At 39.8% G+C, this 22681-nt stretch overlaps 1 non-coding gene across 1 annotated transcript; it reads right to left on the minus strand.

Moving 5' to 3' along the window:
* Positions 1–18001: 18001 nt before the first annotated feature.
* Positions 18002–18108, minus strand: LOC143862765 (small nucleolar RNA R71). Its single transcript, XR_013240475.1, has one exon. It is a non-coding gene; the product is annotated as a small nucleolar RNA R71 (small nucleolar RNA).
* Between the last annotated feature and the right edge of the window lie 4573 nt (positions 18109–22681).

Consider the following 22681-nt stretch of genomic DNA (forward strand, 5'->3'; position numbering starts at 1 on the left):
ACACAATATACCGACGGTTCTGTTTCTGGGAGAGCAAGGCCACTGAATATTTCAAAACCTGGTATCATGATCCCTGTTACTGAGTCATACCATGGTTCAGAAAACCCATAGTATGGAGAAGTCTCACCTTCTTTGATAAAGTGACCATTCATTGATAAGGAATATGGAGTCATCGGGAGTATCCTTCCAGTGCGGCGGATTTCTTCCTTCAATTTCAACAATTCTTTCATGGATTCCTCCTCCTCCTCAGTAGGTATATACCCAAGACCGAAAGCTCCAGAGTTTGCTTTGATTGGGCGCCAGTGAGACGCTTTGCTTGGATCACGGCCTAAATTCATACCCGGAAAGTAGTTCATTTTTCTCATCATCTTGGCAACCACAGGACTGATGGCAAAAGGCAAATACAACTCCTCCCGAGAGGCATCTTCATAGGAAATAGCAGTAACATCGAATGCGAAACCATTCAAGTTGTAATCATCTGCTTTTGTAACTGGAAGAATCCGAGTTTCTCCTGTTATCTGCCCTATTTCTGGCTCTTCGTCGCCTCTGACAGTGATCAATTTTCCTTCTTTAATGAACTTCAGTTTTTGATGAAGGGTTGAGGCAACAACACCTTCCTTATGCAACCAGGGTCGTCCCAGAAGTATATTGAACGAGGCCTTGATATCAATAACTTGAAATTCCACCTCAAATTCTTGACCGCCTATAACGATCCTGGTGGTAAGGACTCCGACCACATTTCTGCGGGTATTGTCATATGCGAGGATACCAAGGGTTGATTCGGCAAAATCAGTGGGACCGAAACCCAAGGTAATGGCAGTTCTTAATGGACATACATTCAACGCGGATCCATTATCTACCAGCACAGACGGTACTTTCTTGCCTTCGCAAACAACAGTGACATGAAGAGCTCTAGCATGATTCCGACCTTGAGGAGGCAGCTCCTGGTCTGAGAAACTAATGGCCCTGGTGGTGTGTGTCAGAGCGACAACTTCAGCTAGTTGCTCTGGAGATATTTCTGAGGACACCTGTGTGGTATTCAGTTCTTTCAACACAGCCTCTCTGTGTTTCTTCGATGCTATCAACAACCCCCAAACAGATATGACAGCCTGAGTTTTCTTCAACTGCTGAACAACTTCATCATCTGGGTCCTTCACGTATTGCGGCTCCTCTCCTCGAGCCAATGCCCCTGGATTTTCGACTCTTAATTCAGCAGGTTTGAAAATTCTTCCACCCCTTGTCACATGTCTGACTTCATCCAATTCTGGCTCACCATAGGTGATAATTTGAGGGACTTGTGGCTCATAGGTGATTACCAAGGGAGGTACAGACTCCCTTAGGTATGATTCATCACAGAAGATGATTTCGGGTTCAGAAATGGGTTCTAAAGCACATATGAGGGTGAGAGGGTCAAACTCAGGATCTCCTATGGTTATGGCATTAACGGCAGCGGGAGGATTAGCATGACCAGGTAGCGGGTTTTGGGTAACATTGGGTCTTGGTTGGAATGCAATGACTTTCTCATCAATAAGTTTCTGGATTCTGAATTTCAAGGCGATGCAATTGTCTGTAAGATGACCAGGACCCCTGTGATACTCACAGTGTAGGTCGGCTCGCCAATTGGCAGGTAAAGGATTGGGGGGAGGCCGGGTGGCAGGTAGGGTTATGCGACCTGAAGCCAGACACTGCTTAAGCACCTCCGAAGATGGAATGGGAAGAGGAGTAAATTCTACCCGGGCTTGTTGCCGAGGTGCGGTCGCAGGTTGAGCATAGTCCATTACTAGAGGTTCCTGGGATTTAGAGGATTGAGCATTGGAATGGGAGATACTACTGACTTGGGCTGGTGGGGATTTTTTGAAATCTCTAGGATTTGGGTTGCTACGGTTGAATACACCTTGAGCCATAGCCTCCTCTATCTGGGTGCCAGCCACAATGAAGTGTTTGAAGTCTGGATAGTATTGCAATGACATGTGATACTGGAGCTGGGGGGAAATATTTTTCATGATTATCTGGACTTGCTCCTCCTCAGACGGGCGCTCCATCATCTGAGCTGCTATTCTCCTCCATCTTTTCACAAAAATCAGAAAGGATTCTCTCGAGTCTTGTTTTGTTCTCTCTAAATCCTTTCTGGTGATTTCTGTCCCATCATCATATTTGAACTGCCTGATGAATTGCTCGCCGATATCCTTCCATGTCCTGTAACGAGTCTTGTCCAAGACCATGAACCATCTCCTAGCAACCTTGGTTAGGGAAACTGGGAACAATTGAGCCATTTGCTCAGGAGATAAGCCTTGAGGCTGACACATGATGGTGAACATTTGTAAATGTGTGATTGGACAACCCACACCATCATATTTGTCGAAATCGGGCATTTGAAAATTAGCAGGAAGGCGGATTTCGGGAAATAGAGTAAGATCACTGGGATTGAAACTACCCTGGTCTTGAAACTGAATGTCTTGAACTTTTCTGGTAAGAGTCTCTAATTTCTCCATAACAGACTTATCAACCATGGACTGAGAAGGTCTACTGCGATTCTCGCTATACTGCTCTTTTTCCAAATCTTCTTCGGTTTTATCATGGATATTGATGAACACTGGCTGGACAGGTGCTGCTGAAGTAGCTGCTTGGTGCACAGGCCCTTTATCCTTGGACAACGATTGTCCGAACTTCTCAGAAAGTTGAGCCTTGATAACTTGGTTCTCTTCCTTGAGTTCTTGAAGCTGCCGGAGAATCAAGGTAAGAGTATCGGTGATAGCAGCGAGTGGAGGACTGTCCTGGTTTTCTGCCATTGGTGAGGATGAGGACGGGAAAGAATGAGATGCTGGGGTTCTCAGAGAAGGTGGCGGGGATACAGATTTCCTCTGTAATCGAGAAGAGACCCGAACCCAAGGAGTATTAGGGTTAGCTATGGTGTCTACGGCCCTGTAATATTTGAAAGACATATTTAAAATCAGAAAGAAGTAGACACTGATGTATGCATAGACGAAGATACTGAAAGAAAAAGGTGAACTTTTATTGATAGATCATTAAAGCTTGAGTACATGGTTCGATCTTTCAAAGATAGACTGATAAGAGAAAACATGACATTAAGCACTCTTTCTAGACTTCTTCTTTGGACGACTATCTTCCTCAACTGACTCCTTGAAAGATTTGATGACTCGAACATCCCAAGCAGATGAAACGGCTTTGACAATCTTGGGCTTGAGATCCTCAGGCGGATAGAAATGACGAAGGGGAGGCACAATGGATTGCTCCCTTCCATACTGACGCTGAATCCTGGCAGGAATATAAAATGAAGTCTTTTTGAGGCCAAGAAGGCGAACGTAGTTAGCTTCTCCAGTATTGAAGACAGCTTCTTGGATTCCAGGGATTTGCCAATAAATCTGATCTTCATGGCGAGAACTCAACCACTCAGCCCAATCGCCTTTATGATTGAAAGAAACATCATGACGCCATTCACTGAAGGTGTATAACGTATGATCAAAATGCACAGGAGCTGCAATTTTTAGCTTGTGGCATAACCACACGTGAAGTAATGCAGGACATCCTGAGAAGGACCCAACAAAAGATCGAACATAAGAGCCTGGACCTGAGCTGGCACGAAGACGAGCCATCTCATCCAATCCATTGAAGGTTTCTGCAAGCATAGTAGGAATTGGATTGGCGCCACGATCCATCTGATCAACGAGGTCCAAGAGAACAGCTGACGCACAGCGAGAAGGCTGGACAGTGAGGAACCTAGCAAAGGAGCAGAATCTCAGAGCGCGACCTCGGGCTTTTTGAATATCAACAGCACCAATATGCCCAACAGGAGGGTAAATGTCAATCAGTTGTTGCATGGACACTTCCTGGTCTTTGATGAAAGAGTTCATGGATTCATCTGGATTATTCATCAAGCGAAGGAACAAAGGACGATAATCCGACACGTAAGATGGCTTCACCAGAGGGCCATCTACAGGATATTCCAATAAGGCACACCATTCTTCAAAGGTGGGACACATTTCTTGGTTGCCAAAACGGAAGACATGATGATCGGGATCCCAACACTCTGATGCAGCATAGAGTAATCCCCAATCGAGCTTGATGGTGGCCACGTAACCGAAGAGATTTTTCTCTTGCTCACTTATGGCATAGATATGGGATTCTCTTAATGTACCACGGATCCAATCAAGAATTGTACGAGTAGACATGGTGTCTGTAAGCCAGGAGAAAGGATACAGGGATAATCAGGATTACATGAACATGAGATTAGGATGAGTTCCTACCAATATAAAGGAAGTATGGATACTCGATCGAATCAGATAATATAAGATTAAAAATCGTACGATCGAGATGAGATGAGATAGCATAAGATTGCTTTCAACGGATGGATCATGAATGACTAATCCTATGAGATCTTTGGAAATGAATGGGATTTAAATCCTAACCCCAAAGGGAAAATTTTTTAATCTTTGCACATTTTATCAGTGTTACCTGAAGGCATCAACCCTAATCCTAATCTAGCGGAGTGGAGAGAGGATCTCGACTCATGACTTTGTTTGTGTACCTAGGACCGATCGTAGCCATTAGAAGATGGTCTACGGCCTAATCTAGACACAAATAGGTAGGATATCCTAAACTAGGCTCACACACGTGATGCACATGTGTTCGTATACTACATGCATGTGTGGGTTAATCTAGGGGTAAGGCCAAGAGTTCCCTTAGCGCGAATCCCTGTTCGATATACTGTACCAGTGTCCGGCGTATCAGTACGTGAACAAGAGATCCGTTTACGTACCATAAAGGTACTAGGCTAAGGGTGGAATGCTTCTCTAGCACAGAGGCACCAGGTGATGAAATCCCAGTCAACCATGCTAGATAACACTCCGGGTTCCTAAAATAGGACGTGTGTGCATGTGAGATGCAGGGGTTTAGATGAAAGTGATGTAAGTGTGTGCAATAAGTTCGCGCAATCTATGATGCCTTCAGGTTTTGTTAGATTAAGTTTGAGTATATATGATGAGAAAATAAAGCATACAAACTAATCTAACAAGCATAAAAGAGATAGAGTTTTCATGAGCCAGTTAAAATAGATTCAAATGAGTTATCCTTTGGAATTGTAATGAAGTTAGGTGGTCCCCAGCAGAGTCGCCAGACTGTGGGACATGATTCCGCGAGAGGGGCGGGGCGCGAGCCGCCGCGCGCTCTCCTTTGGTCTCTCGTTCCCACGCGATTGGCGTGTGCATTTTAATATTGATTTGAATTCGTCTTTCCTGTGGACTTGGGATCACTAAGGCAATCCGAATTCCACACGAAAGAGACTAACAGAGTCGCCACCTAGATGTGGGATCTAGGACCCGTAATTAACCAGAAATCTAGACTCGCTACCTGGTTACGAGAATGGAAGGTATGGGGAGTTATCCGCCACATGCACCATTCCTGCCCGATAATCGGTCTTCGATTCCAAAAGCTAACTCTTTTAAATTTATTTTAAATGGCTCATTCAACTCTATGTTAATGTGCGAACTAAGTGACATGCATCCTAGAATCTAATTTCAATGTGAATCCTAGATGTGTATCTTGATTTATTAATTTGTCTGGATTCATTCTACGTGAAAGTTCTCCTAGAATTCTAATTTCATGGAAAACCCTAACTGATTTGATTAAGTATTTACAAGAAAATTAATATACAAAACACCACAATTTGTTGTGGTGCCGACTCGCGGGTGGTATGCCGTCAGACATCCAAGCTGCCTACGTACCCAAGCCTCACTGGGATCAGAGTCGACGTAGTTCGGTGCACCTAAGCTAAGCTACATATGCCTAACTCAACTAGGACACCGACTTAGACGGATTTGACTGTTTCAACAGTTTTAAGAGGAATTATTTAATTCAAGTTGAGGATTTTATTATCTTAGGATTTCATCTAAGATGCTATATGATTCTTATCTGAATGCAAGTTGTCCCTTAGACTAATGCAGGTTTTGCCTACATCCTAGTTTACTAGGCTTGTCCTAGGGAAAGATCGGGTGACTAGTGTAACTAGACCTATGGTACGGTTGCTATTCATAGCAAGCGTCCGTGATGAGGCTGGACTCCTAACTCTAGGACTCCCTAAAACCTAAGACACGGCACGACACCAGTGTTCCTAAATTGGGCTCTAATGGTTTTTAGATTGGAAACCATAATCCAATGGTTCCGAAAGACACAAGATAAATCGATTTAAGTTCTCGAGGTTAATGAGTTTCAGATTTCGAAGATTTTTAGTTTCCAGACATTTAAGGATTACCAATGGTTCTAGGGTTCACCAATTTCGGCCTTGAATGGCATCCAAAGGAGGGAATCGTGCGCTCTTTCCTTGTGCAATTTAATACTTAGGTTATAGCATCTTATTGCCTGGCAGAATCTCAGGATTTCCGTGGACAATAACCTCGGAGCCAACAACATGCTATAACTTAAATATTCAAATTGTCAAAGATCAAGTTGCAATTGGGATACGATTATGGATGCACTGGCCATTTTTCCAGGAAAATCTAAAGATCCTAAAATTTCTGTTTCAATGGATTAAGGAGTGAACATGTGACAGAATTTTAAAGTTCTTTAGGAATTTTTATATGATTTTCAATTAATTTCGAATTTTCCATGGATTTTATCAATTTTAAGCATATGAGCGGTTTTACAAGTGAAATTGTTGCAAATAAATTCGAAATGATTTGAAATTTCTAAAGAAGCAAGATGAAAATGTATGTAGCTTACAGGATGAGTTTTGCATATTTTTACATTAAATTCACATTTAATCTTGATTAAACCATTAAATGTCCAGATTGCACAATTAACACATAAACTAGTAGAAATATAACTCTAAATTCTATGAAATTTCTACAGAAATACTATATGAATCAAAATAGAATGCAGTGAGATTTTCATGAATTTTAGAAATTATTTACTACCAATTTCGGATTTTACAATTTCCAGACCAGATTATAAATTAACACTACATCCCATATTAAAACAGATCCAAATAACACGAAACTTTTACAGTAACAAGTAATATGGAAGATAAGACTACTGTAAAAATTTTATGAATTTTAATGATGATCTGATGTTAGTAAAAAGTCTCCTAAAATCTGATAAGTTTCAAAGAAAATATTAAATAATATACCAAATAAACTCCAAAAATCTTTATAAATTCATGGTAAAATGAATCAGTAACATATTATTTTCCCACGAAATTTCATTAATTTTAGAATCTGTTTGGTATATAATTTAATTTTTCTTCGTCAAAAGATGTTTTTTGAAGAGTTTTCCATTTTTAAAACACAATTTGCGGAAAAAATCAGAAAAATTCGGAAAAATACAGAAATATTTTGAGAACAATGCACCTACCTGTGGTGAAGATCTCCGCCCAATCCAAAAAAATATAAAAAATCCTGCCGCCGCCGATCCGCTCCGCCGTCTTTCGCTTTCTCTGGAGTGTTTAGAGGGAGTGATTGAGGGAGTGAAGAGATAATGGAAGAAGAATATTAGGGAGAGGGATGGAAGAATATATTGAGGAAAGGGATTGGAGGGAGTGATTAGAAGAGATAATGGAAGAGAAAGAGATAATGGAAGATAAATTTCTCTCTTCTCCTTTATGGATGGGAAGGAAGATATATATAGGGAGAGAAAGAGAGAGAGAGAGATATGTTGGTGGAGAGCTCATCATGTTGTCCTTCTTAGTGGAGAATCCATCATTATTGTTCTTAGTGGAGGGCCCATCATGTTTCTTAGTGGAGAATCCATCATTATTGTTCTTAGTGGAGGGCCCATCATGTTTCTTAGTGGAGAATCCATCATTATTGTTCTTAGTGGAGGGCCCATCATGTTGTCTTAGTGGAGAGCTACCATCATTGCTCTTCATAAGAGGCCTCACAAGAGGCCCCATTGAGGCCCCACAACGCGGGCCCCACAACGCGGGCCCCACAACGTGGGCCCCACAACGCGGGCCCCACAATGTGGGCCCCCGGTTGATTCAATTTTAAACAAATGTTCAATGCGGGCCCACCAAACGGGTACAAATTCTCCCTTGCTCGGATTCTCACGAATAACCCTTCTCCGCACTTTAGCGGAAAAAATCAGAACAATGCAGAAATGACCAGAAAGATTTGAGAAAGCGTAAGGGACGAACACCGGAATAGAAAACATTGAAAAATTGACAGCGAAACCCTAATTTCTTTTTTAATCAAAGCAGAGCAAAATGGGGTGTCTACACTCATAAATTACTTTCAAGCAATGTAGTCCATAGAAATCAATACATTCTTTTCGAAAGGCACTATGAAAAGGAAATCAGTAATGTAAAACATTAATGATATACGCATACAAAATATCTCTATACATTCATAAAACACGCAATTGAAATAACAAAGGTAATTCAAGTTAATGCATTCCACTGAGAGCAATAAAGTTAATGAAGATAAATTGATTTCACGCAACTATCAGAACCTGATGATACTTATGAAATACCACAAGTTTTTGACATTTGCGTCAATCTACTTGTCTTTACTAACAAACATAACAGGTTCAGGCCTTTGCAATCGCTTCTGAAAAGAGGTTACAGCGAGAGGGCAACTAGCTAATTATTGTGACTTCTTGACAAGAAAATCAGCAAAGTAACAAACAAATTTATGAAACCACAGGTATTTTGAGAGGAAATTCTTTGGTTTATGAGAAATAGAGACAAACTCTACTACCTATTACTCGGTCACTTTCCAAACATAGATCATCATCAGAACTCATACTCAAGATAATAAGCCATGCAAAGGAGAGATAAGAGATTACCTGAGATGAGCGAATGTTTCCTTGCCGGAGAAGGTCATAATTTGCAGATTTAGGCAAATTTGGTACCACAATATCTGGATCTCCCTCTTTCTCAAAGAGAATGGCCAAACCCCCCTATTTTGCTTCTCCCTGCAACTCATTCATTTCCTTGATCTTTCTTCTCTTAAGGTTATAAAGATGAAAAGGAGCTTTAGATCTTAGGTTTAATGATGCAGGGTTTGATGGATATGGGTTTGAGAATGGGGTTGATAGAATAGGAGATGGAGGTAGGATCGGATTTAATGGAGGTTACCGGATTCCGGCGAGAAGTAGCTGATGGATTAGATCTAGGGTTTAGGATCGATGGTGAAGAGGGTTTGGAATGGGGTAGTGGGCTTGATTTATGCAAAGGGAGTGGGTGATGCCAGATTCCGGCGAGAAAGTGGGCTCTCTCCCTCTCATTTCAATCTCTCTCTGTTTTTCAGTTCTCCCTCTCCGATTCTCTCTCTACTCTCTGAGATTTCTCTCTACCTCAATCTCCCTCTCTGCAATTTCTCTCCTCTGTCTCTCTCAATATCCCCTTTTTTTCAACGAAATGGGTTTCAACAAAGGTTAAGAATCACAAGGGTTTGGAGGAGATAATGGTGGTGGTTGGAGGTGGTCTGAGAAGAGGGTGGTGGCTAGTGGTGGAGATGGATGGTGGATTTGGGTTTTAGATTAGAGATGACCGGAATCCATGGGTTTTTTTCGGAGATTGGGTTTTGGGTAGGGGTTCGAAGTGGGTTTGGGTTTAAAGTGAGTGGAAATGAAAATGGGTTTGGGTCGGTGGCTTAGGTTAGGAGGTGGTGGCTGATGGTGGTGATTCCGGTGGGTTCGTCGGAGCTCGGTGGATAAGGGTGATGGAGATGATGGGGGTGAGATTCCGGTGATGGTGGTGGTGGTGCAGATGAAACGAAGAAGAAGAAGAAGAAGAAGAAGAAGAAGAAGAAGAGGGAGATGGCTGGCCGGAGGTGGGGATGATGGTCGGCGGCTGCAAATCTCCTTTCTCCACTCTCTCTTGCGGCTCTCTCTCTCTCTCTCTCCCTCTTTTCTCAAAAATGAGAAAAGCCTCCCTAAACCCTAATTTGTTTTTCTCTTTTAAAGAGGAAATGATAAATTTGCACTCCTACTCCTTGCCCTGGACAGCCCTTCAAAGCATTTTTGACTATTCTTGTGCACTCCCAAGAGGGGTCCAGGTAAGGAGAAGGGGCGATTATATCATTTCCCTCTTAGCACAAGGGATTGATATTGGCACACCTCCCTTGTCTAAATTACCACCCCTTTCATTTATAAATGATATTATTACCTAACCTTAATTTTGATAGCCACACACCTTCAACTTGTCGCTTTCTCCATTTTTGCTCATTTTCATGTAATTTTGTAGGGGTTCTTTTTGAAGTGTTAGTACCATTTCGGGCTTTCTCTGCATTTGGGGCCCACTTCTTTGGGAATTTCGGGATTGGGATTTTATTCGATTTCAAGAATTTATCCAGCTTTGAGGAAAAAAGGTCCGGTCAAAATGGGGTGTCTACAGATGCCTCTCTTTGGCAGAACGTGCGCAACACGCGAATGGCAAAGCTGAACAGACAACACATTTTGATCGACCTGAAAACAAAGCAAAGCAAATTTTTGGGTTTTGATTTTGAAACACAAAGGTAAACTGGCGAAGAGCCTTTTCAAAAGACTCAAGACCTGCATGCATTAGTGAGATAGCCTCTCTCCGACCCTTAACTTGACAATCATTACATCTCAATGAGATGGCCTCTCTTGAAACTCTTAACCTGACAAAACATATCATATTGGTGAAACTACTTTCCACCTCAAGCATTCAAAACAATGGGGGACCTATTTTTAAACAAATATTCTAAATCAAAAGAAACTACTTTTATCTCAAACAATCAAAACCAAAAGGAAACTACTTTTCTGACAAACAACATAAACACGAGAAACTACTTTTCTCCAAAACCTTCTTAGCCACGAGAAACTACTTTTCTCAAACTCTTCAAATAATTGAGAAACTACTTTTCTCTTCAAAAAAAAAAACCTCAAATAATTGAGAAACTACTTTTCTCTTCCAAAATCTTCAAATCAAAGGGGAAACTACTTTTCGCCCAAACTTTTAAATCATGGGAAAACTACTTCTCGCCCAATCTTTAAATCAAAGGGGAAACTACTTTTCGCCCAAACTTTCAAAACATGGGGAAACTACTTCTCGCCTAATCTTCCAATCAACGGGGAAACTACTTTTCGCCCAAACTTTCAAATCATGGGGAAACTACTTCTCGCCCAATCTTCCAAATCATGGGGAAACTACTTCTCGCCCAATCTTCCAATCAACGGGGAAACTACTTTTCGCCCAAACTTTCAAATCATGGGGAAACTAATTCTCGCCCAATCTTCCAAATCAACGGGGAAACTACTTTTCGCCCAAACATTCAAATCATGGGGAAACTACTTCTCGCCCAATATTCCAAATCATGGGGAAACTACTTCTCGCCCAATCTTCCAATCAACGAGGAAATTACTTTTCGCCCAAACTTTCAAATCATGGGGAAACTACTTCTCCCAATCTTCCAAATCATGGGGAAACTACTTCTCGCCCAATCTTCCAATCAACGGGGAAACTACTTTTCGCCTACTTTTCGCCCAAACTTCCAATTCAAAGGGGAAACTACTTTTCGCCCAAACTTTCAAATCATGGGGAAGCTACTTCTCGCTCAATCTTCCAAATCATGGGGAAATTACTTCTCGCCCAATCTTCTAATCAACGGGGAAACTACTTTTTGCCCAAACTTTCAAATCATGGGGAAACTACTTCTCGTCCAATCTTCCAAATCATGGGGAAACTACTTCTCGCCCAATCTTCCAATCAATGGGGAAACTACTTTTCGCCCAAACTTTCAAATCATGGGGAAACTACTTCTCGCCCAATCTTCCAAATCATGGGGATATTACTTCTCGCCCAATCTTCTAATCAACGGGGAAACTACTTTTTGCCCAAACTTTCAAATCATGGGGAAACTACTTCTCACCCAATCTTCCAAATCATGGGGAAACTACTTCTCGCCCAATCTTCCAATCAACGGGGAAACTACTTTTCGCCCAAACTTTCAAATCATGGGGAAACTACTTCTCGCCCAATCTTCCAAATCATGGGGAAACTACTTCTCGCCCAATCTTCTAATCAATGGGGAAACTACTTTTTGCCCAAAAACAATTGAAACTACTTTTCACCAGACGATAGCTATATAGACCATTGCTGAAAATCCATCTGTTTAGCTATCCGGGTAACTCTGACTCCTCTCTTTCAAGGTAACGAATCACCCAAGATTTATATGGTCTTGCCAAACAGTTCCATATAAATCCACGCAGATATACCTGACTCCTAACTCGTTAGGTAGCGGTACATTGCGAAGCGATGATTAAGCAAGTCACTACTTGACATTTCACTGCTAATCATCTCGGTATTCAAATATTTGAGGAAACTACTTCTCTCTCAAACATTCAATACCAAGGTGAAACTACTTTTCACCAAGCAACAATTAAACAGGCCACTACTTGGCACCTCATTGATTAACAATCAAAAGATTTTTTCTTTTGTTTTAGGCCCAAAGGGCTTGCAAACATGATTGATGGGTTCATCGATCTTATATCGATCTTATATCGAGTTCATTGATAGCATAGCTATCTCCTGCTGAGAATAAATGGGAGTGCATGATCATTGCTGAAGACCAGACTCGAAAAAAACTTGATAGAATTTTTGTGTATTGACTATTTTAAAGAGAGGAAAAGCATTCTGCTAAGATTTGAAGATTGCAAAAGCAGGCTCTAGATTCCGCTAGGGACTAGATTTTCTAAAACATTGACTCTTTCAAAGAATGAGTTCAATTTAGAAATTTGGAAGTTTAGCTCATGAGATGTGCTCAAGCTTCTCTTGTCTCTATCTGCTAAGAATATCTATCTCAAATATCTTGTTTGTTTGATATCTTTTATGACGCAAGTCATAAAAGATGCCCCTAGTATGATTACTTCCATGACAGGATTCATAAGAGAGCAAAACTAGGATAGGTAAGAAAGTTTAAGCTTGTATGGGTTCTTTCTTTGGTATATGGGTATAAGGATATCCACAATGGATGAGTCTGAGAATTTTTTCCTTTCATTGCTCACTACTTGAGGCTTGATGTCTCTGGCAAGTTTGAACCAAATGTGTCTTGCCCTTTCCTTGATTTCTAAACCAGGATCTACTCTGAATTTTCTTCACATTTAAAAAGGTATACTCTCGCTCTTCCAGTGCCAAACACTTCGGACATTGAGAGAAAAAATGATAAAAATAAGAAAAAGACTTCCAATGACTCAATCAAAGAAGACTCAAATTACTCAAGGGACTTGACTCACTTTTGATTCACTCTTAGATAAAATGTGTTATTTTATTATGGTAAGGCTAGCCACTCTTAGAGTACTCTCGAAACAATGTCAAGAGACTCTAATTTCCTCCATCGGGACATCCGTCATGGTTATTATCCCCTTTGGGTTGCTCGGTTTTAATGCCCCTAGTTTAAAAGGATATCAAAGTAAGTCTTGTCGACACTACTCGGATTCCAGAATCTTGCCCTGTGTAGAGGTTACTTCTCTATCTCCTTGATTTCTCTCTTCACAGGAAGTCACAACTACTGCCTTCCAGTATTCGGTCTAAAAGACCACTTGTCTCGCTTGCACTAGAAGGACTTTCTAGGTGAGCTTGGGTTCAAAAGGGTAGGATGTTCTGGTTCAAACGATTTGGACCGAATCTGGTCTAGCCAGACTACCTACGTACCCAAAAAATGGAGGATCAGATCCGCGTAGTTCGCTTTGGGGTTTTTCAAAGAATGGTTTAGCATTTAGCTTCAAAATTTTAAAAGTGATTTTATCCCAAGGTTTGACCGAACTTGAATTAATCAGGTTGCCTACGTACCCCTGAAGAGTTACGGATCAGGTCCGACGTAGTTCAGGTACATAAATGCCCCGAGTTTATAATGTGTTTGAAAAGAAATTGTTTAATTTTGCTTTTGGCCCAAAGGGTTTATAAAAGGATTTTTAAACATTGGGATTTTGGCCATAAAAGTTCAGACGTCCAAGGATGGCCTCCTGTGGACCCCGATCCGAGAGAGGCGCGGGGGACGGGTCCCCCACACTAGTCTCTGGATCATCCACGTGAATGGAGAGCTCTACCAAGGAACTCTCGAAAGAATGTGCCTCTCACAGCATGAGTGGCGATAAAAGGTGAGATACCTCTCGATTCGGGGACTAGCCCAGATTCGAGGCGTACCTTAAATAAAGAAGAGTCGCCATCCAAGGTAGTGGGCCAAGGGTCCCATACTATGCTTTGTTGCAACGGATAACCAGAGATTATAAGAGAAAGGTTCGTGCCTGGTTACGAATTTGGAAGGTCCGAAGAGCACCTCGTCCGCCCAAGTGCAAGCACCTGGTCTCTTATGCCATTTACTTATTGATTTTGAAGAGTTTTGGGCGAAAGTCATATAAAATGGGAACGAATATCTCCGAGAAGACGTCTATCTAATCATGCATGTCTCGGAGATAAATAATAAGCACACACATAAAAGAAATAAAATAAGTGTCACCTCAGAATAGCTAGGTTATGAGTGTCATACCTAATTGATGTCTAAATTCTGGTGTGCAAACACATGCATGCTACAGCTAAAGGTATATGATCTGTACATGAAAGTAAGAAAACACAGCAAAACATACAACACAAAACAACTCTATACATGACTGGACAAGACGAATCCTAAAAATCTAATGCAGGACTTGACTCGGACCAAGATGGCCATCCATCCCAGCTGCTCTACATATCTCGGCCTCGGGAAGAATCAGAGTCAACGTAGTTCGGCGACCTATGCTAAACTACAATGCTTAACCCTCTAGGACTGCTATTGATGAATACATTTATGTGTGAATCTTAGGTAAGAAATCATGCATATTTTTAATGTTTAGTGCGATGCTACTTAAAGTATTTTCCGTGTTTGTGGTGTGCAGGGCTATTTATGGAGTTCATGGAAAATGGAGCTAAAGAGATGAAATTCCAAAGAAAAAATTCACAAATCATTGGATTCTATACAAAGTAGAGTTTATGTGTGAGCTTGAAAGTGGAACCTATTATGGCTGAAAGTTGAGAAAGGGGGCGGCAAGTGAATTGTGATGCGATCCATCAATTGATCTAGATCACCCTAGAGAATTGTTTATGGGTACCATCAATTTACACGGAGGTCCATCAATTCGACGGTTTAGATTATGTTGTGGCAGTGGGTTGAAGGGTGCAACTACTTTACATAGTCGCCCACCATTTGGACCGTTCGGATCTTCTTATGGAGTCAATTTGTAGGGTGCGATCCATTTATGATGCAGTCCACAAAATTGGATGGTTGAGATCATTTCTTGAAAGATTTAAAGTGGGCTGTTAACATTTAGGCAAAGTTCCACATAAAGGGCAAGAAAACAATTTGGAATTGTACAAGAGCAGCCCGTATTTTTTAGTATGTACCGGAAGCAAGCAAGCAATGGGGGTCCACGTGTGGCTCTATTTTTTTTGGATTAGGAATGGCAATTAACGTGGGACCCACTTCAGTTCTCATGCTTGAGTTACAAAAGCATGCATATACATGCACGTGAGATGAGAGAAAACAGTAAGGATCGTTGAACAAAGAGGTTTGAATTTTTTAACAATAGAAATGGTGGGTTCCACGTTTCCAAAACAAAGCACAGCAGCCAACGTTTTGATAGTTTCTAAACTGTGTGTTGTTATTACATGCAAGCTAGTGGGGGCCCACTTGCACCCACTTTCCATTTCACATTACATACAGCCCATGGTTCTTTCCCTTTAGAAAATAGTATTTTCTAGTTGTTTCTAAAGCATGTAATTTTTTCATAACAACAGCCCTCTCATGTTTTTGTTAGAAAATAGCTTTTTCTAATTGTTATTCCATGCACACATTGGACCCACTTGCTAATTTGGCTTGCACCCACGTTTTGGGTTTGTAGAAAGATAGTAAGTTTATAAATTGAAATCATATACCATAGAAAGTGGCCCCATTTGCTATTTAATATTACTCTCATAACTTTTGGTAATATATTAATATATTTCTTTTGTCTTATAGCAAGATTCCATCCACTCTCCCACGTTGAAAATTCAAAAAGGAAGAGACAACTTACCAAAAATGGGTGCTAAGTTGCTGAAATTGTGAAGAAAGAAAAGAGTAAGTTTGCTCTTACCAACAAATACTAAAAGTTTCAGAAATTGCCAAAGACAGGTGGGGTTGCCAAAAATACAAAAAGATGCCAAGATTGTGTCTTTTCTTGGAGATGAAAATAGAAGGAGAAGAAAGCTACATATGGGAAAAAGAAGACATTCTCTAGACTCTATTCTTTTTTTTTTTTTTCTCTCCACTACTCTCTACCCTCTCTTTAATCTCTTACTCTATTTTCTCTTTTTCTATCCACTACTCTCAAGCTCTCTCCCTTAGGTTTTCTTGTTCTTTCTTTTTCTTTTTCTTTTCAACTCTCAATCCAAGGCATCATCATCCACCATTCAAACTCAAGGTGACATTAAAGCTTGAAGGAGGAAGATGCAACCAAAGTTGGAGGAGAAAAAGACTAAGTTCTATTTAATTTTTGTTATTTATTTTAAGTTCAATTTGATGTAATTTTGTTTCAATTCAAGTTATGAAGAAGTAATTAGTTTTTGTTTAATTTTCTTTCAAGTTCTATATGGCAATTCTTCTCCCATCTATCTCGTATATTTTTGTTTTTCTTCCCTTCTTCATGAGTAACTAAATCCTATTTACTTAGGGTTTAGTTGAAACCATGGGGAAGGAGAAATATTTATAATTAAATCAATCTACTCAATTGAAAAAATTGTGTAGGAGTTTGTGTTTGGAAAATCCCAATCATTCATGCCATTGGCTTTCCCCTTTCGTATGAATGATTGTTGATTAACAAATATAAAGTTCTATATAATCAATGTAAATTGGAGAGTGGATTTGATTAATTACTTATAAGGAATGACATCCCTTTGATCTTATTCCTTATTGACTAGTTAATCGAATTTTCAACCTAATTCAAGAATTGTTTTAATTAATCAATCTAATCCAAACCCATGGTGGATTCTAACCCTAAGTAATCTTTTATATTGAATTAAGGTTTTTACACTATTCCAAAATACTTTCGCAATTTTTCAATTAATTTAGGCCTTTAGAATTTTAGTTTTCTAATCAGATTAGATAAGTAGTTAATCAAGATCATTAGAATTTTGGTACACTTTGCCTAAATTAAGATTTCCAAATCAAGATCGTAGTTGAATCCGATTCTTAGATTGAATAGAATACACGCTTATATATAGTGTTGGCTCCGAGGTCTAAGTCCACGGAAATCCTGAGTCCATTCCAGGCAACATTATATCATAGCTAGTATTCTAATCGGTAAAAGAATAGGATTGACAACTAGATTTCTCTTCCTTGAGTTCGACCCGTATTTACACGATCCGTGCACTTGCGGTTATTTAATTTCTCAATCAAGTTTTTGGCGCCGCTGCCGGGGAAGAGAGTTGCATTAGAATCTTAATTATTCGAAGTGTTAGATTAGTAGTTATTTTTATTTTAGTTATATTTTTTGGTTTCTTGGCTATCCATCTCTCTTACTTGGTTTTCCTGTGTTTATGAGTGAAGGTTGGGTGCGGAACTCGGCCAATCGACTAGAAAGAGCAAACCAGTTAGAGACGGAGGAAGACATCGAACCAAATCCAAATCAAGTAGCCATGGCGGAAGAACAAGAGCCGCCAAAAAGTTTACGCGATCGCTTCTATCCGGCCCGAACCGCGCAACCTTCTTGCATTAGATTGCCAGTTGCGCAGGGCAATAATTTTGAGCTAAAATCGCAATTTATTTCTTTGCTTCCTCATTTTCATGGCCTCCCTTCGGAGGATGCTTATTTATTTTTGCGTGAGTTTGAAGATGTATGTGCTTTAATTAAGATGCAACAACTTACCGATGATGCGGTAAAGTTGCGGTTTATTACGTTTTCACTCAAGGAGGGAGCTAAAAAGTGGCTCTATGGCTTACCAACGAACTCCATCACCACTTGGGAGGAGTTCGCCGTCGCTTTCCTAAAAAAGTTTTTTCCATTACATAAAACTAATAAGCTTAGGAATGATATTTTACAATTCAAACAAAAGCCATTAGAGTCATTTTCTAAGTTTATGGAGAGGTTCAAGGACCTACTCCAAGAGTGTCCTCACCATGGAATTGATGTGTGGCATTTATGCCAAATTATTTATGAGGGCATAGATTACCAAACAAAGCAACTTCTTGAGTCCATGTGTCCTAACGGTTTTACATCTTTCACAGATGAGGCCGCGGCATGGAACTTCTTACTTGATTTGGCGGAAAAAACAAGAGAGTGGGAATCCACTCAAGAAGGTGAGAGAGCCAACACAGGTAAGGGATTTCTAATAGAGGGTGCCGTGGCTAAGGAGGCCCATCTTGATAGCCTAATCAAAAGGCTAGAAGCAATAGTTGTCAAAGGACCTTCACAAGTCCATCAAATTGCACATAGTGTTCCTATGTGCAATTGGTGTCAAGCCACGGACCATGTCATGGAAGAGTGCCCAACTCTTGCTAAATTTGGTAATTCTAATGAAAATGCAAGTGCCATGTTTTTAAATAATCCATATAGTAGCACATATAATCCGGGATGGAGGAATCATCCCAACTTTTCTTGGAATCAAGGGAATTATCAAGGAGGGCCATCAAATTTCCAAGATCAAGGCCAATTTGGCCAACCTAGGCCCACCTTCCCTTCTATGAATGTTCGACCACCCCTAACCACACCTCCACCTTTTCAAAACCCAATTTTAAATAATGTTTCAAATCAGCAACCACCGGGTTTTCCAAAACAAGGGGAGTCGGCACGCATAGCTTCCTTAGAAAAGAGCATAGAACTTCTCACTAGCACTTTCATGACAAGCCAACACAATATGGAGAAACAAATCTCCCAACTTGCCATGGCCTTGCATGAAAGGGAAAAGGGGAAGATGCCAAGTCAACCAGTTCCTAATCCAAGGAATGTGGCCATAAATGGGAATCAACAACCACAGGTAAATCAGTTGAATGCCATGCAACCAAACTTGCCGCAGCAGGAGCCCTCCGATCACTGTAACGCTGTATTTGCTTTAAGGAGTGGCAGAGAATATCAAAGGGAGGAGGGCAGATCCGAACCTTCTAAAGATGCTCAAGAATCTCCAATTAAGGTAAGTAAAGAGTCATCCTCCATTGGTTCAGAAGAAGAGCCCGAACAGGTAAGTACAGAGCAGGCAGTTTCTCCACCTGAAAAAGAGTATGTGCCTAAAGCTCCTTTTCCAAGGAGACTTGCTAATAATAAAAATGTGGCTGCTAAGGAGAAAATTTTAAATATGTTTAAACAAGTGCAAATTAATATTCCATTGTTAGATGCGATTTCCGAAGTCCCGACTTATGCCAAAGTTTTAAAAGACTTGTGCACACAAAAGCGCAAGTCTAATGTACCCAAGAAGGCATTCTTGGCTGCAAACATTAGTTCCATCTTGTCTCAACAGATGGTGGCTAAGTACAAGGACCCGGGATGTCCTACCATTGCATGCACTATTGGAAATACTCATATTAATCATGCTCTTTTAGATTTAGGGGCCAGTGTGAATTTATTACCTCTTTCTGTTTTTAAACAATTAGGATTAGGAGAACTCAAACCCACCACCGTCACTCTTCAGTTGGCGGATAGATCAATGAAGAAACCGAAAGGGATGGTTGAGGATGTCCTAGTTAAAGTAGGAGAGTTCTTATTTCCTGTAGATTTCATTGTGCTAGAAACTGAGCCCGTTGCTAATATCAAGGATCAAATTCCTATAATTCTTGGTAGGCCTTTCCTTGCTACGAGCAACGCCTTAATTGATTGTAGAAATGGTTTAATGAAATTAACTTTTGGGAATGCTTCCATGGACTTTAATGTTTTTAGATTAGGTAAGCAACCTAATTTACAAGAAGAAATTAATATGTTGCACTCCTCTCCTGAGACTAATTGTGAAAATATTTTGAATATAGGATTTGAAGAAGCTCTGGATGAAGAAGGCTTGGAGAATGCAAGAGATATAGGGGACTCCTTTTCTGATGACCTTAGCATCCAACAAATAGAATTTGGAGTATCCCTATCTCCGCCCCTTCCCAAGCCTCCACCCAAAAAGGCCCCACAGTTAAATTTGCCGCCTTTGCATTCAAATTTAAGAAAAGCATATTTGGGTAAGACTTGCACATCTCCTGTGACAATCAAAATGGACTTAAACTCAACCCAAGAAGACGAGTTAATTAATTTTTTAAAAGAAAATAAGGACTCTACTTGGAAGGACAAGTTTCATTTACTCAGATTGAAGTCCTTTGTTGAGTTACCCAGATCTAATTTAGAAGAGGTCATGGATCTTCATGAGCCTCTTTATTCAAATCTCTCTTAAAAGAAAAAGGTACGCCCCTCTCTTCTCTTTATTGTCCTTGTTTCTATTTTTGCATGCATTGAGGACACTGCATGATTCAAGTATGGGGGGTTAGCTTTTAGAAACTTTCTTTTCTAATCTTTTCTATAGTTAAAGTTAGAAAATTTCCTTTCTTTTTATTTTTGGTAATTTTTCGCAAATTAGAAAGAACTTGGTATTCTTAGAAAGAAAGTTGTTCTCTTATTTTAAGAAATAAAGTTAGTGGATATTTTAATTTTGGAATTTGAAAAATTAGAAAGAATACTTTCCTTTCTTAGTTTTGTTTTCTTTTGGAATCTTTCTTTTTAAAAGGATTTGAATAAGAAATAGAAATAGAAACTTGCTTTTTATATGGTATGGATAAAAAGGAAAGAAATGTTGAAACAAAGAAAGAATGAATGATTGTTAGAAAGTTTGCTTCTTGATTATAGTTTTGATTTGTAGCCTTGTTGACTTGAGCTATTAAGTCTGAAGGGTTTTTATGCCTAGTTCCTTAAAGCCAACTGGCTTTAGAGCAACTGACTGAAAACTCCATACATGGGTCAATTAGAAAGCTTAATAAATCAAAGCATTGTACCTAATCAAAAGTAAAGCTTGAACTCATATGCATCAATGTCTATGACATATGCAAATCAAAGATTAGTCGGACACTGCTTAGTAGCCTGGGTGTCTGGTGCATGCCCTGCATGTCATTCACGCCAAAAGCAGTAGAGGATTAAGAAAAAAAAAAAAAAAAAAAAAGAGTTCTATTCTTAGAAACTATGGGAAAAGTTGAAAGTATGGTGGACCATATAAATTTGTAAGTTTTCTACGAAGTTTCCGAATCAAATTTTTTTTATAGTACGATTACATTAGAGGCAAGTTTAAGGGAGCAAAGTATGACAAATTCAAAAGAGGATTCCTTGATTAAAGTATTTTTCTAATTTTTCCAACTTGGGATAGGATGCAAAGTTTAAGTATGGGGGTATTCTTGTTCTTCTATTTTGACCAATTTACCAAAGAAACAGGATAAGAAATTTTTGGCTTTATTCTATAGTGAGAATTGGAAAGAAAAGTTTATTTTTGAAATTTTGTGTGTATATTCACTGCAAACACTCACGAGACGCAACTCGTCCACTAGGGTAACCTAGGGGTTTAAAGGCTTGTTGTACGTGCTAAGTGCAATCGTGATTCCTACGAAAGTGAGTTAGGATTTTATTTTGTTTCTATTTTTCTTTTTCTTTTTTTTATTTATTTGCTTGAGGACAAGCAAAGCTCAAGTATGGGGGAATCTGATGAATACATTTATGTGTGAATCTTAGGTAAGAAATCATGCATATTTTTAATGTTTAGTGCGATGCTACTTAAAGTATTTTCCGTGTTTGTGGTGTGCAGGGCTATTTATGGAGTTCATGGAAAATGGAGCTAAAGAGATGAAATTCCAAAGAAAAAATTCACAAATCATTGGATTCTATACAAAGTAGAGTTTATGTGTGAGCTTGAAAGTGGAACCTATTATGGCTGAAAGTTGAGAAAGGGGGCGGCAAGTGAATTGTGATGCGATCCATCAATTGATCTAGATCACCCTAGAGAATTGTTTATGGGTACCATCAATTTACACGGAGGTCCATCAATTCGACGGTTTAGATTATGTTGTGGCAGTGGGTTGAAGGGTGCAACTACTTTACATAGTCGCCCACCATTTGGACCGTTCGGATCTTCTTATGGAGTCAATTTGTAGGGTGCGATCCATTTATGATGCAGTCCACAAAATTGGATGGTTGAGATCATTTCTTGAAAGATTTAAAGTGGGCTGTTAACATTTAGGCAAAGTTCCACATAAAGGGCAAGAAAACAATTTGGAATTGTACAAGAGCAGCCCGTATTTTTTAGTATGTACCGGAAGCAAGCAAGCAATGGGGGTCCACGTGTGGCTCTATTTTTTTTGGATTAGGAATGGCAATTAACGTGGGACCCACTTCAGTTCTCATGCTTGAGTTACAAAAGCATGCATATACATGCACGTGAGATGAGAGAAAACAGTAAGGATCGTTGAACAAAGAGGTTTGAATTTTTTAACAATAGAAATGGTGGGTTCCACGTTTCCAAAACAAAGCACAGCAGCCAACGTTTTGATAGTTTCTAAACTGTGTGTTGTTATTACATGCAAGCTAGTGGGGGCCCACTTGCACCCACTTTCCATTTCACATTACATACAGCCCATGGTTCTTTCCCTTTAGAAAATAGTATTTTCTAGTTGTTTCTAAAGCATGTAATTTTTTCATAACAACAGCCCTCTCATGTTTTTGTTAGAAAATAGCTTTTTCTAATTGTTATTCCATG

The sequence above is a fragment of the Tasmannia lanceolata genome, unplaced genomic scaffold, assembly GCF_043159265.1.
Source record: "Tasmannia lanceolata isolate RefF3 unplaced genomic scaffold, GAP_Taslan_0.1 ptg000037l, whole genome shotgun sequence".
In the NCBI taxonomy this organism is placed as follows: domain Eukaryota; kingdom Viridiplantae; phylum Streptophyta; class Magnoliopsida; order Canellales; family Winteraceae; genus Tasmannia; species Tasmannia lanceolata.